We start from the raw sequence: 17,500 nt of genomic DNA, 5'->3' as shown, positions 1-17,500 counted from the left end.
CCCAGTAACATATATTAATTTGGTAATCAACTCAACTGGGCAACTCAACGCTGGAATACATAGAGGCTCAATATTAACCCGCCCGTGAACAGACGGTCGTGATATAAACCTAATTTGACACGACTTCCACCTGTCTCCTGTCAATGACAAACGACGCAGCGAGACAGGTGAATCACGGTCGATCGATCTGAGACAGTGAAGCTGTCACGCTTGAAACATCACAACACATTACGCGCAATCAGACACAAACACACGCATAAGGAAGTAATTTGGGTTTTTCAAGTCACTGATTTCCAAGCTTAGCTGCTTTGGAGTTGCAATAACTAATAATAAATGATTTCAGTAAATGATTTATCAAGTGATTTCAGTAAATGATTTACATTCAGCATGTCCCACGGGCATCGAGTGATATCAGCTGTCTGTAGGGGACTCCGTGTCAGGAATATGTTTGTTTATTAAATAAAACACTGACATAGGAAAAACAGGGTACAACAAAACTTAAAATTTTCCAAAAAGAAAATTTTAATAGGCAATGGAGTTTCTCCCCAAAAGTATAATGACCTGATGTGAAATAGGCGCATTAAAACGATCTGAATGCTTTACGTAAAAAAACATTCGATTAAATCTGCACATTAAAAATATTGAATGATTTAGAAAAAATGATTTAGAAAAAATAACATTCGAACGAAAATTAAAAATTGGAAATGATAATAGAAGCCGTACTATAATTCCAGACAACTCCCACGAATTCTCTTCTTCTTCTTCTGGAACTTAGATGATGAATCAAAGACGGAATAGAAGGGCAAATGGCAAAAAAAAAAAAAAAAAAATTCAGATTCAGCAGCAGAAAGAGGACTAATGTGGCAATGACTGTCGCCATTTTTTCTCTCGAAATTTTATGGGAAAATAAAAAAAATTAAAAACTGAAAAAAATAGAAATGGGAGTTCCTGATCATGTAGACGCTATGATTCAAATTAGGAAGCTATACGAAGAGTTAAAACTTGTTCTGTGTGCGTGTGTGTGTGTGTGACTGTATGTGTGTGAGTATGTTTGCTATAAACAGATTAAGAGGATACACGAAGGTTTAAAATTGTTTGTTTGTTTGTGTGTGTGTGTGTTTGTGTGTGGAGCAAACAACCAATTAAAACAAATGGTCTGTTTCTCTTTCAATCAACTTTTTTATCCTTACTTAACGTCAAATTCATTCGCCATATAAATGAGTACTGCAGAAAACACTGACCATTGCAAAGTAAAGAACCCTTTTGTAATTGTATTTCACAAAACGCTATTACTTTATTCCGCAAAAGAATAAATTACAGAGAGAGAGAGAGAGAGAGAGAGAGAGAGAGAGAGAGAGAGAGAGAGAGAGAGAGAGAGAGAGAGAGAGAGAGAGAGAGAGAGAGAAAGGGGATTGTTGGTAATTAAGGCAAAACTGAAAAATGTGGAACATTTCTCATTTAAAGGAAATAATATCATCTACCTTCCTTTACTGTCATTCCACCTTATTGGCTTAGGATTCTCCGTAAGACACATTGCTGCTTATAACAGAATCCTAAGGTCTCTTGTAAGCCCCTAAGCATTGATTGCTAGGATGATGTTGCTGTATATGATGGCATATTTCACTATGGGGGGGCGGGGTGAATTTCCCGGATACGACCCTCCCCACCCCAAAAAAAAACCGAGACGATGTAATTTGGAGGAAAACACAGAAGATGCAAAAGGAATAAGAAGAATTCCGGAATCATGAATAAAATAAAATAAAAAAAAACGGATACGATGTCAATTTAAAAAATGACACCGGAAGCGGTACTTACCTAGATGAACTAAATAAAAAAAAAATTTAGGAAATGAGGAAAAAAGAATATCGGAATCGATGAATAATGAAAAAGAAAAGTCGGAGGCAACGTTTATTTAAAAAAAAAAATTACGCCGGAAGCGGTACTTACGTAGATGAACAAAACTCAAACAAGAAAACAAAAAAACTTGCGCAATGAAAAAACCGGAATCGATGAACAAAAAAAAAAAGAACGGATACGACGTTAATTCGTACAAATACACCGGAAGCGGTACTTACGTACATGAACTAAGTTCAGACTATAAACATGTAAAAAATGCGCCGAAGATTTTCAGCGCAGTCGAGTTTTCTATACAGCGTATAATCAAGGCCACCGAAAACAGATCTATCTATTGGTGGTTTCGGTATAATGCTGTATGAGCCGAGGCCCATGAAACTTTAACCACGGCCCTGTGGTGGACTATCCTACAGCGTTGCCAGAAGCACGATTATGGCTAACTATAACCTTAAATAAAAATAAAAACTATTAACGCTGTTTGATGATTGGAGGGAGGATGATCAACATACCAATTTGCAGCCCTCTAGCCTCAGTAGTTTTTAAGACCTGAGGGCGGACAGAAAAAGGGCGGACAGAAAAAAGTGCGGACAGAATAAAGTGCGGACGGACATACAAAGCCGGCACAATGGTCTTCTTTTCAGAAAACTAAAAAAAGGAAAACAAGTTCAGAAATGAGGAAAATCTTCTCCCGGAACCGACGACAAAACCGGACTTCCAAGATCAAGAAAGAAGGGATGATTCATTTCGAATCATTTGACAAATGACGTACTATCTCTCTCCGTCGCGTTCACCCAGAACAATATATTCGACGTAATTGGCTTCGTCTGTCACCCCGTACGGGCATCCCTCAAGTTTCTCCATGTCATCTGAGGTCAATGGTGACACATTAGGTCAATGGTGACCTTTGTTTTCTTGTGGTACTTTTGCGTCATTTGTAGTATCTCATGTGGTCGGTGAAGAAGAGATCTATCACAAATAATTTTTTATATATTTTTTTTTATTTTTTTATTTTTCGTGAGCTGAAATTCTTAAATGTATGTATTACAAAAAAATTTAAAAAATTTTTTTTATTAAAGAGATTCGTTTGTTACAAATGGTAACCAACCCAAAAAGGATTATTAGCGAAAACACTGATGATCCGAGAGAGAGAGAGAGAGAGAGAGAGAGAGAGAGAGAGAGAGAGAGAGAGAGAGAGAGAATGGTTTCAGTTTTCAGCATATATATATATATATATATATATATATATATATATATATATATATATATATATATATACTATATGTATGCATGTATATATACATGTACATATATGTGTGTAAATGTATATATATATATATATAATATATATAAGGAATATTGCTATTTATTTGAGAGAGAGAGAGAGAGAGAGAGAGAGAGAGAGAGAGAGAGAGAGAGAGAGAGAGAGAGAGAGAGAGAGAGAGAGAGACTAAAACCTCTTCTGAAGGTGACGCCGGATTCCAGAGTTTATTTCCTGAATCACAATTTTTTTCTTTCATTCAACCCATTCCATTCCCTATCTACAAAGAGCATTTTTTCCCCAGAATCCCATTCCATATCTCTTCCTTAGAAGACTCATTCAATTCCATCTTCCTTAAAAAGACTTCATTTTATGCATCGACGAAACCTTTTAGTCGTAGATGCTTTAGTCTACGTGAATGTGTGAATTATATATATATATATATATATATATATATATATATATATATATATATATATATATATATATATATATATATATATATATATATTATGTCCATATACGTGTGCTTGTGTTGCATGAATGCAAAGGTTACCAGAGGCTTGATAGCAAAGTCCCTGTCCATCATGTTATCACTGAGAAATCAAAAATCAAAGCCATGCAGACTGTTCGTTTTATTAATTTCTACAACAATAACCTGTCATTCTGATGCAATCTAGCAATCCGTCAGTCTGATTCATTTTCGGAATAGGTCAGTCTAATACGTTTTGGCTATAGGTCAGTCTGATGCAACTGTTTGGAACAGGTCAGTCAGGTACATTTTCGGAATTGGTTATTCTGATACATTTTCGGAATATGTCAGTCTAATATGTTTTCGTTTAAGTCAGTCTGATACAACCTCTGGGAATAGGTCAGTCAGATGCATTTTCGGAATAGGTCAGCCTGATACATTTTCGGGAATATGTCAGCCTGGCAAATTTTCGTAATAGGTCAGCCTGATACATTTTTGGGAATAGACCAGCCTGATACATTTTCAGAATAGGTCAGCCTGGTACATCTTCGTAATAGGTCAGTCTGATACAATGTCAGAGTATACGCCAGTCTGCTACTGTTTCGGGATAGGCTAGTCTGATCCATTTTAGGAAACCGATCAGCCTGTCAGCCTCGTCAGGCTAAAAGGAAATACGTCAGCCCATATGATGAATACCCTTTCCGAGATGAGCCGGAGAGATTCTTCAATGGGGATACGCGATCAGTCGATCACTCCAGCAATCTGACTGAGGAGTGACTGAGGACTTGTATATAAGCCTTACGGAATTGAGTGAGTGCAATTATTTAGTTTAAGTAATACCGTAAATATTTTTGAAATATGTATATGTATACTGTATATATACATATACATATATATATATATATATATATATATATATATATATATATATATATATATATATATATATATATATAAATATATGTGTATATATATATATATATATATATATATATATATATATATATATATATATATATATATATATATATATATATATATATATATATATATATATATATATATATATATATATATATATATATATATATATATATATACATTACAAATCCAACGTGAAATACGAACTCTGTCTGCCAGGCAATAAGGAAGGAAGTTTAAAAACTTCCAACTCGGCGATACATTATAAAAGGCTTGGCAGGAGGCGGCCGTCCATTATTTATAAGGACGCGAGATCTTTCCAAAATTGCTTAAATTGGTCGAGAACAAAGTTTCCTTACCTACGGCGAAGCTGATTTTCGTAAAAGAGTAAGTGATTTTTTTGCGGAAGAAAAAAGTTTTGTTTCCTTATAGCTGATTTTTTTCTCAGTTTTATTTCTGTTATTTTTGATATGAAATGGTCTAGTGATTTTTGAGAAAGGTTTCCTTTCTTACAGGTGATTTTTTTTCCAGTTTTACTCTTTTTCATTACCTTATTATAAAGCTATTTCCTTTCAGTTTTTGTTAAGAACATTTTTCTTTTGTTATTCTCTAAACTGCTTAAGGCAACAAATGAATTCATTATAACATACAAACTTTTCTTTTTGACTTGTTATGTCATTACAGCAAATAAAATGGATTATCAAATATTAATGTTCATTTCTCTCTTTCAGGTAAGTTCACAAACGCCTTCCGATCAACACATATACGTGAGTATTCAACGGAAAACAAAAAAGATAATGAGATCCAATACCAAAAAGACAGCTAATCATTAAGACCGTATTCCCTGAAGAATTTTCTCGAGATGTAACCGAGTACCGAGACCTTTCCCTGAAAAAAAACGGGATGCCATATCTTAAAAACTAACCATAGAATTTTCTTGAAAATAATCTCATTATGTTTCCCACACTCAAATTACACCGCAAGTATCAAATTACATTACACTAACCTAACACAACCTAACCCAACCTAGGTGACTGGCGAAAAAACCGGGGCTGGTGCAATACCAGCATATATCTCAGGAATTTGCTTCCAGGGAAGACAAGCTTCCATTACGTTAATCGAAAAAGGATTCTGCCAATGACGCTTCACTTTTAATAACTGAGAATTTTTATTTTATTTACGGAACATTAGATAAACCTGTTTCAACGAAACAACTGTTTTGTAAACAAGTGAGAAGCGATAAAGTGCTATATCGTGAATAAACAAATATTAAGCGAGGTGCTTTTGAGAATACCTGCTTCAAGTATTGGAAGCCTGATTTCAACACATGCAACAAGGATAGGTTTTAAATCAAAATAAACATTCAGAAAAGAGGAGCCAGAAATAGATTCGATAACACAGGACGGAGCGTATCCATGCTGCCCTGATACCAGAGCCAAGGAAATCAATAGATAAGAAAATGTCAAAATACAAGCCCAGCAAATATCTCCAGTTTTCAAGTTTAGCGGCCACGTAAACACTTAGTAAAACGCTAAAATTCTTTATTTTGTTTGGAAAATAACCTGGAAGATTAATTATGTCCGGCAAAATCAACATGGCAAGAGATAAATTTGATCAAATTGTTGAAATTGTATTGGAAAATTTAGGCTATTGTTCTTACGTCAGCTGTTCTCTTGGGACCACCAACATCTATCACTTAAAAAAAAATTTCCCCTTCGGTGATAATTCCCCATCGGGGATATTCCCGAGGTAGCGTGAATTGGATATTAAACGACATTTGTAGCTTCATGATTATATATACATATATATATATATATATATATATATATATATATATATATATACATATATATATATGCATACATATATATATATACATATATATATATATATATATATATATATATATATATATATATATATATATATATATACAGAGAGAGAGAGAGAGAGAGAGAGAGCTAGCTCTCCCACATGTATGATGGCAAACCTTCCTTTCAAAGACAAGCAATTTTAATGATTAATAATAATGATTCAGGAGATAGTAAGCAATTAGTTAATACATAAAAATTCAAACGTGGATAATAACTAATAAGTTCACAGAGTCCTGGTTAAGTCGACAGCGCTCAGGAGCCATAAATTATGAACACGCGCCTTCGCATAATTGCAGGATAAAAGCATTTCCTTTCATTAATGCTAATTGGTCAGGTATTTTCAACAAACAAGGTAATAAGGAGATTACACAATTCAGGTTCAGTACTTTTAAATAGTTTGACGTTCATTAAGGCGATGCGCATTAAAGAATCATTAGTATCCCCTGGGGCTTATGATTATTGTGTTCTAGAATCATTGGTATCCCCTGGGGCCTATAATTATTGCATCCTTTTTTCCCAACTGTTTAAACCGAGAGGTTATCGTACATTAGTCATTTAAGTATAATCTAGTACCATAAAAAGAATTATGCATTTCGTTTCATTCCATCTCCATTACTGGTTTGCCTAATTCCTATCAGAATAATAGAAACTTTTCAAATTATTTCATGGTGGCATCTGAACGATAAATTTCCAAAATATTATATAATCACATTTGAATGGAAAAATCAATGCAATGGAAACTCATTACACGTATTTGAAAGAAAAATTCATAAGTTTTCCTGATCACAGTTAAACGAAAAAATCATGTAAGGTTGGGATTGCATTGGAATCAAAATTCACGGAATGTATCGATCGAATTCAACCAAAAAATAATCTCTTTTTGAACGAAACATACTTAGATTGTGATGATCACATCTGGAAAGTAAACACAGATAACAAGTAAAAAATGCGCCGAAGTTTCTCCGGCGCAATCGAGTTTTCTGTACAGCCACTACAGCGTCTAATCAAGGCCACCGAAAACAGATCTATCTTTCGGTGGTCTCGGTATAATGCTATATTAACCATGGCTTATGATATTTTAACCACGGCCCGGTGATGGCCTATCCTATATCGTTGCCAGAAGCACGATTATGGCTAACTTTAACCTCGTATAAAATCAAAACTACTGAGGCTAGAAGGCTGAAATTTGGTATGTTTGATGATTGGAGGGTGCATGATCAATATATCAATTTGCAGCCCTCTTGCCCCAGTAGTTTTGAAGATCTGAGGGCGGACAGTAAAAGTGCGGATAGAATAGCACGACGGACAGACAAAGTTGGTAATGATAGTTTTTTTACAGAAAACTAAAAAAAAAAAATATATCTGTTGTAAACTTCATTAATTCAAAGTTTAACTCCATCTTTTCTCGCCCATTTAAGACGCTCTATTAACATTTGCCCAATTTCACCTAAATGTGTTTAAGGCTCATTAAACGGTCCAGTAAACTTACGCGTCCAAACGCGCCTCCAGTTAGCTCCCGCCGTGTTCAAATATTTTACCAAAGGATTTATGCCCGGGTATTATCATACCTTTTCTCACTTCTCTATAACGGGATTCTTTATAAAACATCCTATTTTCAGAGCGCATGGGTTAGAATCCAGCCACTGAAAGAAGAATTTCTTTATAACTTTAAGCTTGAGTTTACAGAGAAATAATTTAATTAAGAAGTCAAGATGATTATTTATTGCCATTAAAAAGTCACGCTTTTAGTGACATTAACCAGTAGGTTGTATGCGCATGCGCATGCATATATACACACACACATATTATATAAATATCTATCTATCTTTATATAAATATATCAACATTAAGCTATAAAAATGTCGTTTAATATCTAATTGTTGGAATGAATATCAGAGAAAGGGATAGTGATAAAATGGTTCGGCACCTTTGGGTACCAAACCATTTATCACTTATAATTCCTCGGTGATATTCCTGGATTAGCGAACTGGATATTAAAACGACATTTGTAGCTTAATGTTTGTGTATAAAATTTCACGATCATGACAAAATTCATATATATATATATATATATATATATATATATATATATATATATATGAACATATATATATATATATATATATATATATATATATATATATATATATACATATTTATATATTAAGCCTCACCCATTTAAAACTAACCTCTGCCAAGCTTCAATGGGGCTAATGTACCAATTGATTTGCTTTCGCCTTCACAATATTAGTCGAACAAAGGCCAAGAGAAAGAGAGGAGGTTATTGTCTCTCCATTAGAAGAGAATAAAAGAAAGGACGAAGGAGGTAAAAAATAGAAGACGGAGTGAGAGAGAGAAAAAAGATATATGACGAGAAATATCTATGTATTATTATTATTATTATTATTATTATTATTATTATTATTATTATTATTATTATATAAATATACAAATCTATATTTACATATATATATATATATATATATATATATATATATATATATATATATGTGTGTGTGTGTGTGTGTGTGTGTGTGTGTGTTCTATAATATATATATATATATATATATATATATATATATATATATATATATATATATATATATATATATGTGTGTGTGTGTGTGTGTGTGTGTGTATGTGTCTGTGTGTGTGTGGTTGTGTAAATATATATACTGATTATTTCCGATTTCAAAAGGAATTCTAAAGCAGTTTGTAGTTCTTTCATCACAACGCTAATATTTCTACTAACATTCCTTTCCTGCAAATACCGTACATGTCAAATACCACTTACCATGAAATATATTTCAACGCAGTAAACAACAAAAGGACGACAATTCCTAAGGCATCAGGGTGAAAAATATATTATACGTTCATAATATGAAAGACTTCATATGCGTCCCACGCATCATAATGATGTGTTATTCAAGGGACTAAAGTTTATCGTTTTCGTAATTTCTGTTGAATGCTTTGTTTGAGACTCCCCCTCTCTCACGTTTGCCTTTGTTTAATATTTATTTATATGTACTTTTTTGCGCCGAAAACAATTCCCTTGTGAACATTTTGTAATCGAGTCCCATTGAATTTGCTTGGGAAATGGTGAAATCTGTACAGTAATTGTTATGCCAATGCGTATGTTTCGGGGAGGAGGATAAAGGAACGACCACTAGATGGCGTCAGTAGAGTAGAACAGAATACAGAATTTTTAGGCCTGGGCCAAGCGCTGGGACCTATGAGGTCATTAAGCGCTGAAAGGAAATTTGAGAGCAAAAAACACGATGAATAAATTGTTAGGAAAGGGTGGAAAGTAAGATGTTAGAAAGAGACTATGAACGGAGGTACAGTAAAAGGAAATAAAACGGCTGCAAAGAAGTAATGCCTGCACGGCACTAACCCCCCGTAGGGAGACGGACTGGAATGGGCACTGGAAAGGTTTAGGCTCTCAATATTCAATATGGCGCCTGAGTTCTTGCAAGAAGGTGATGCAGAGTTTGTAGGAGTGTTCAACGTGCTGCTGATGAGCCTAACATGTAGGTGTTCAAAACCGCCAAAGTTGCAGCCAATGCAATATAACAACCATAAGGAATCTGTCAGGCTGCATTATCTCGAAGTCTCACTCTTGAACCTCAAATCGGCCTCATAAAAGTGAAGGAGAAACGTCACTTCATAAATAATTGCCAGGTACTGCCATGCTGTTCATGTACCCACTCAGAAAATTTTTTTCTATGTTCACCTCCTTCTTGTGTAAGGTAATCACCCTCTTTCCCTCTTTTTTGTCTGATTTTCGGAATAATTTATTTACTTTTCCTAATATGATATCATAGTGTCCCTTGTTCATATGCCATCTACTCATATTTATCGAGCTATCTACTCATTTATCTCTCTCTCTCTCTCTCTTTCTCTCTCTCTCTTACACACACACACACACACACACACACACACTCACACAAACAACCACACAGGAGATTAGCTAGATTGTAACTTAATGTACAAAATATAATTACGACAATAACAACGACGACAATAATAATAATAATAATAATAATAATAATAATAATAATAATAATAATAATAATAATAATAATAATTCACGTTTAAGACGGTAGTAGCAGGAGTACCAATACCAACTGGACTTTGCGACCCAGGTACTATCGGTGACTTCCCACATCAGAACACCGCACAAAAAAGGAACTAACGATCGTTAATGAAGCCTGTTATGACCATTAAGAGAGCTGTACGACCGGACCGAACGTCCAGAGGAACGTAATTGATGAGTGGCATAACAGATAGGCCTACACGTTCCCGCTGCTTGAAAGATAATTAAGGAAATAATCAAATCAATATCGAGAACCTGAAGTTACACGTTCTCGTTGCTTGAAAGATAATTAAGGAAATAATTAAATCAATGTCGGGAACTTGAAGTGAGACGAAATAAAAATATAACTGAAAAAGTAAAGATGGAAGTTTTTGCAGCGTGATGAAATTTCATTGATTCATTCGTAAAGTCCACCGTGGGAGTTATTAGTGAAGTATTAGTAGAAATATATTTAGAAAGGATACTTTATAGCCACGAATATATCATGGGAAATATATTTCATTTTTAAAAACGTATGTGAAACTCTCTTTATTCATTTCACTGGGAATTATAGCTTAAGTAATTTGATATATTATGGATGATGTGTTTCTCATCATTAAATACAGTAAGATTATATAATTTTATGTGTATATATCCACGATGAAGAATATATTTGGCATTCATAAATATATCATGGAAGATTGCTTTATAATCCAACCAGGCAGTACAAATTGCTTTTGATTCTCGATTACAAAAAAAAAAAAAATACATTGCTAATTTGCCCCAGTGTTCTCGGAAAAAAATTATTTTGCTTATGGTCTAATTTACCACAATACAGAATTTCAGTATTTTCCCAGATTTCACTGGTCTAACCAGCGCTCTTCCAGGTTTAGTGATTTCTAGTCGCGGAAGACTTATTAAAGGGCTCGATGCCGTTGATATTCTCGCATTAAATCAATGACCAAATTCACCCGCTTACGTCTCCAAATTCCGACAGATTTTATGTCTAAGCTCAACATTATTATTATTATTATTATTATTATTATTATTATTATTATTATTATTATTATTATTTTATATAATAGTTTTCTCGTGATCTTAAATGGAAAAATAAAGTCTGCAGTAGTATGCATGTAGTATATTGCTATGTACAGGAATATACTGCATACATACTACTGCGGATTTTATTTTTCCATTATTATTATTATTATTATTATTATTATTATTATTATTATTATTATTATTATTATTATTATTATTATTATTATTATTATTCGGAAGATGAACCCTATTCCGATGGAACAAGCCCATAGGGGCCACTGACTTAAAATTCAAGCTTCCATTTGAAATAAGTAACAGAAGGTAACAGGGAATAAAAAAAAAAGAGAGATAAGTTATTAGAAAAGATAAAAATTAAAACATCAGCAAGTAAACAGGTAAAAAGATTAGTAACTTATAAAACACAAAGAGAATTGCTTTAGGGTAGTAATGCATCTCGTCTCCGCTTTGACCTTTGAATCGAATTTTATGATTTTTAATCTGTGGATGATAAGATTTTCAGTTTTCTCAAAAGAAAATCTATTGTGCCGGCTCTGTCTGTCCGTCCGTCCTCAGACCTTAAAAACTACCGAGGCTAGAGGGCTGCAAATTGGTATGTTGATCATCCACCTTCCAATCATCAAACATACCAAATTGCAGCCATCTAGCCTCAGTAGTTTTTATTTTATTTAAGGTTAAATTTAGCCATAATCGTGCTTCTGTCAACGATATAGGATAGGCCACCACCGAGCCGTCGTTAAAGTTTCATGGGCCACCGAAAGATAGATCTATTTCGGTGGCCTTGATTATACGCTGTACAGAAAACTCGATTGCGCTGAAACACTCAGGGCATTTTTTCCTTATTTAATCTCCGGATGATAAGATTTTTGTTTCTTTATACTGATCCAGTACGATAATATCATTGGCATCGAGCGCGTTAATACGTCATCCTTGGGTACATCCACACATCCGTGGGTACAGACCGTGGATGATGATTGGAGGAGAGATGCTTATAGGTCTTCCGTGACCAAATGAGTTGATTGTATGACCTCATGTCAGGAAAACAAAGGACCCTCACTGGAGATTAGTAAGAAGTGGTTACACAAATAGGAAGTATTTATTTTTATATTTGATGGTATTTATTAATGTTTATAGAAAGTCTTTGTGTATATGTATGAATATATGTATGTGCATATATATATATATAAATTATATATAGACAGTATATATATATATGTATGTGTATAAACATACATACATTATTGCATACATACATATATATATATATATATATATATATATATATATATATATATATATATAATTTACATATACGTATGTACATACACAAACAGTTATTCGTACAGAATGCAAATATATATGTCGAATACAACTAGAGAGAAAGAAAACATCTTCCCTCAAGGAAAAAAACATATATGTCTCATTCATCCGCACAAGAGGCAAACATAGAAATAAAACAGAAAACATCGCAAATATCTTGCCCAAAATTTAAAAAAAAAATATACGTCTAATTTATTCGCATCGACCGCAAATATACGTCAAATAAAGACAGTCAAATAGAACCTATCTTAACCTACTGGCAAGGAATGTACGTCCCCTTAAATCATACAAAATGAGAACAGAGATTAAAAGTGTCCACAATTTTTGGAAATACTTTTTGCCTTGAAGACATCAAAAGGAATATGTCACAATGTCTGTCATAATGTAAACTCTCCAAGAGGATTTAATTTCCCTGGAGAGGAGAGGTAGGGGTGGAGCATCATCTGCCATTAGACATTTTATCTTATGATTACAAAAGTCTTGTTAATGAACCGAAGGAAGGGAGAGAGAGAGAGAGAGAGAGAGAGAGAGAGAGAGAGAGAGAGAGAGACAGAGAGAGAGAGAGACAGAGAGAGAGAGAGAGAGAGAGAGAGAGAGAGAGATTGAAGGCATGAAAAATATTTAAAAAGTCAACCAGGGAATGTACAAATTCAACGATGATACCGAAAAGGGGAGAGAGAGAGAGAGAGAGAGAGAGAGAGAGAGAGAGAGAGAGAGAGAGAGAGAGAAGGAGAAAATGAAGGCAAAAATATTTAAAAAATCAACCAGTGAATGTTCAAATTCAACGATGATACCGGAAAGAGAGAGAGAGAGAGAGAGAGAGAGAGAGATAGAGATCGCAGGAATAAAAAAAAAAAATCAACTAGGGGATGTTCATACATTCGACAATGATACAATGAGATATATATATATATATATATAACCAAGGGATGCACAAATTTGACATATATATATATATATATATATATATATACAATATATATATATATATATGTGAAGATATAGAGAGAGAGAGAGAGAGAGAGAGAGAGAGAGAGAGAGAGAGAGAGAGACTATATATATATATATATATATATATATATATATATATATATATATATATATATATATATATATATATAGGGAGAGAGAGAGAGAGAGAGAGAGAGAGAGAGAGAGAGAGAGAGAGAGAGAGAGAGAGAACCGACTAAATCTTTACCAGGGGACGGATAATCGCCCTTCATAAATAACCCTTTCAGCCTAATCCTCTTTCTTTGTCTATAAGAACAACGGATCGGATCTTTGCGCAAAATTTCTATCTTTTTTTTTCGAGATAGATTTCTTTCAAAAATGAAAGAGAGAGAGAGAGAGAGAGAGAGAGAGAGAGAGAGAGAGAGAAAAGAGAGAGTGAACGGAAAATATACAGAACAAAACCTGAATGGAATTAATGCAGGGAAAATGAAAGACATGGGAATAATAAGGAGAGAGAGAGAGAGAGAGAGAGAGAGAGAGAGAGAGAGAGAGAGAGAGAGAGAGAGAGAGATACTGGGCAAGCCGAAAATAAAAAAGGGAGAGAAAATGCAGTGAACAAAACCTGAATGGAATTAAGGCAGAGAAAACAAGAGACGTGGGAGTGAGGAGGATATGTGAAAAAAATAAATAACAGAAAGAACAAGGGAAGAGAGAGAGAGAGAGAGAGAGATCGGAAACATCTGAATACGAATTTCCATGATTTGGATTCTGAGACTTGATTCAGAATCTCATAAATATCATGAAAGGGATTTTTATTTCATGCCTTCGTGGAGAGAGAGAGAGAGAGAGAGAGAGAGAGAGAGAGAGAGAGAGAGAGAGAGAGAGAGAGAGAGAGCAGATCGATGGACTGATAATCACAAGGAAAATCTTATGAATGACCTCACCAAATAGAGTGTAGATTACGTCATCGAAATTCTGCCGTTCTTAATTAAAATATGTTTATAAACGCTTTAACGGAATCTATTTCTTATTCTCTGTCTATCTACATCAGCTGGAACCAACAGTAATCGATCAACAACAACGTACAAAATTCACTGCTTAGAAACAGATGAATGTTGAATTTTCAAGGAAACAGACCCATACCGTTCCTTCTCTCGCCCGGCTACGGGATCGACCTCGCAAGTCCTTCGGGTGTGAGACAGGAGTGGTCTCATTACGGAGAGAGAGAGAGAGAGAGAGAGAGAGAGAGAGAGAGAGAGAGAGATAATATTCCCATTACCATTTCATGTTTATAAGGGAGAGAATAATTAGTCATGCCTCATGTATAGAAGGACCCTATGATTCCTTGACTTTATATGAATGTTTAATTTTAGTATAAATTTATTAGATACCTACAATTTTATCTTTATTAAAATATAAATATAAATAAATAAAACAAAACCGTTTCGTCTCATATAATAAGTGCGGGCTTGCCCTAAATTGTTGACTTAATTCCACCATAAATTAAGTACCTAAAATTTGATCTGTAATAAATAATAAAATATAAATACACAAAACAAAATACCCCTTCGTCTCGTATAAGGAAAATATATCCATTCCTAGGGCAACGCAAACAATGCAAATAAGAAACCAGGGTAATAAACAACCCCCCCCCAACGATACCGTCCATAAACAAGAGAGGACCAGGGGACGGGAAAATTTCGTGCAAACAAGCAAACAGGTTCCTTTTGTTCGCCGATATGCCAGCAATACTAATTAACTCCCTGACGACAATGACACGAGAGAGAAAAAGTTCTTAATGGAACGTTACTTCTCTCTCTCTCTCTCTCTCTCTCTCTCTCTCTCTCTCTCTCTCTCTCTCAGGCAAAAGGGAATGTTCAGGGCGGGAAGGTGCGTTATTATTATTATTATTATTATTATTATTATTATTGAGAAGTGATACCATATCAAAATTATTATAGAGAAGTTATGTTTATTATTATTATTATTATTATTATTATTATTATTATTATTATTATTATTATTATTGAGAAGTTCTTAGACAAGGATGTAAAGTTAATTTAGAAATGAAAAAATACAGAATAAAAAAAAGTAAAGAAACAAACTCAATCATAAATAAAGCAATCTCTGAAAAGTGAAATAAAAAGCAAACATATCGATAACACAACAATATAATGATAACAGATAACCGTAGAGTAACAATGATAATCATATCAAAAAGATCTTTAAATTATCAATACGTACACACATGTACGCCTGCACGTATATAATTAAACCCGACTTGAACACCTCGTATTTTTCACGTTCAGCAATGGCGCTCGATTAACAATGAGATCAGAGGGATATTCTCAGATGCGCTCTGGGAAAAAAATAGCCTTGAAATTAATAGGCCTGATCAGTTCAGTCACGTAGAAAATAATACGATTTCAAAGTGAGGTTCAGAGGACTCACACACACACACACATACATATATATATATATATATATATATATATATATATATATATATATATATATATATATATATATATATATATACATAAATATATATATACATATATATATATATACAAAATATATATATATATATATATATATATATATATATATATATATATACATATATATATATATATATACATATATATATATATATATATATATATATATATATATATATATATATATATATATATGTATATACATATAATCACTTTCCTCATGATTCAACCTTCCTGCAATTACGCGAAGCAAAGTTCTCTGATTACTTGCGATATTACTATCACTTGGCGTCGCTGTGAACAAATATCCTAAATAAATTAAGAATCACACATAAACCTTTCAATACGTAGAAACCGAATGGCGTAGTCGAGATTTTATAAGAAAAAAATGACGTAGGCGAGTTTTTATAAAACAAAAATGGCGCAGTCGAGATTTTATAAAAAAAAATGGCGTAGTCGAGATTTTATTTTAAAAATTACGTAGTCGAGATTTTATTTTAAAAATGGCGTAGTCGAGTTTTCATAAAAATGGCATAGTCGAGATTTTATTAAAAAAATGGCGCAGTCGAGATTTTATAAAAAAAAAAAAAAAATGGCGTAGTCGAGATTTTATAAAAAAAAAAAAATGGTGCAGTCGAGATTTTATAAAAGAAAAAAAATGGCGTAGTCGAGATTTTATTAAAAAAAAAAAATAGCGCAGTCGAGATTTAAAAAAAATTGCATAGTAGAGTTTTATAAAAAAAAATAAAAAATATTAAAATAATCGGGAGTTTGGGAAGACAGGAAACTCCAATGAGCCTCAAATTCGCCGCAGGTAGTGAAAGAAAGGCCTAAAGATATAAAGCGGGGCCAACAGACACCAGGTGCTGCCGACAGGTAAGTGGAAAGAGACACCTGGTCAACACCCTCTCCCCCTCCCCGCCGTCCCCTTCCTCGGGGGACCTCAGCCCCCCTTCCCCACCTCCTCCCCAACAATCCCCGAACCCTCCCCACCCTCAAACGATTCTAAAGAAACCAGCCACTACAAAGAGAATTTGGGCGTTTTCGCGCATGCGCGAGACAAGTGCTATACAAGCGCATTGAAGCCTCGAACAATACGCGTCTACTTAAACAAAAAATACTATTGATTTTGTTGTTTGGGTTCACTGCAACATTGCAAAAAAAAAAAAAAGCTGCTGGGGATATACATACTTAACGGAGTCGGAACGAGACAGG

At 33.8% G+C, this 17,500-nt stretch overlaps 1 long non-coding RNA gene across 1 annotated transcript in view; it reads right to left on the bottom strand.

Annotated features, from left to right (window-relative positions):
• LOC136834238 (uncharacterized) overlaps positions 1–17,500 on the bottom strand; it is a 236,465-nt gene that overhangs the window by 116,829 nt on the left and 102,136 nt on the right. The window lies entirely within an intron of this gene.

The sequence above is a fragment of the Macrobrachium rosenbergii genome, chromosome 53 (assembly GCF_040412425.1).
Source record: "Macrobrachium rosenbergii isolate ZJJX-2024 chromosome 53, ASM4041242v1, whole genome shotgun sequence".
NCBI lineage: Eukaryota > Metazoa > Arthropoda > Malacostraca > Decapoda > Palaemonidae > Macrobrachium > Macrobrachium rosenbergii.
The sequence above is the reverse complement of the archived record's forward strand: the minus strand, read 5'-3'. Positions and strand labels throughout refer to the sequence as shown.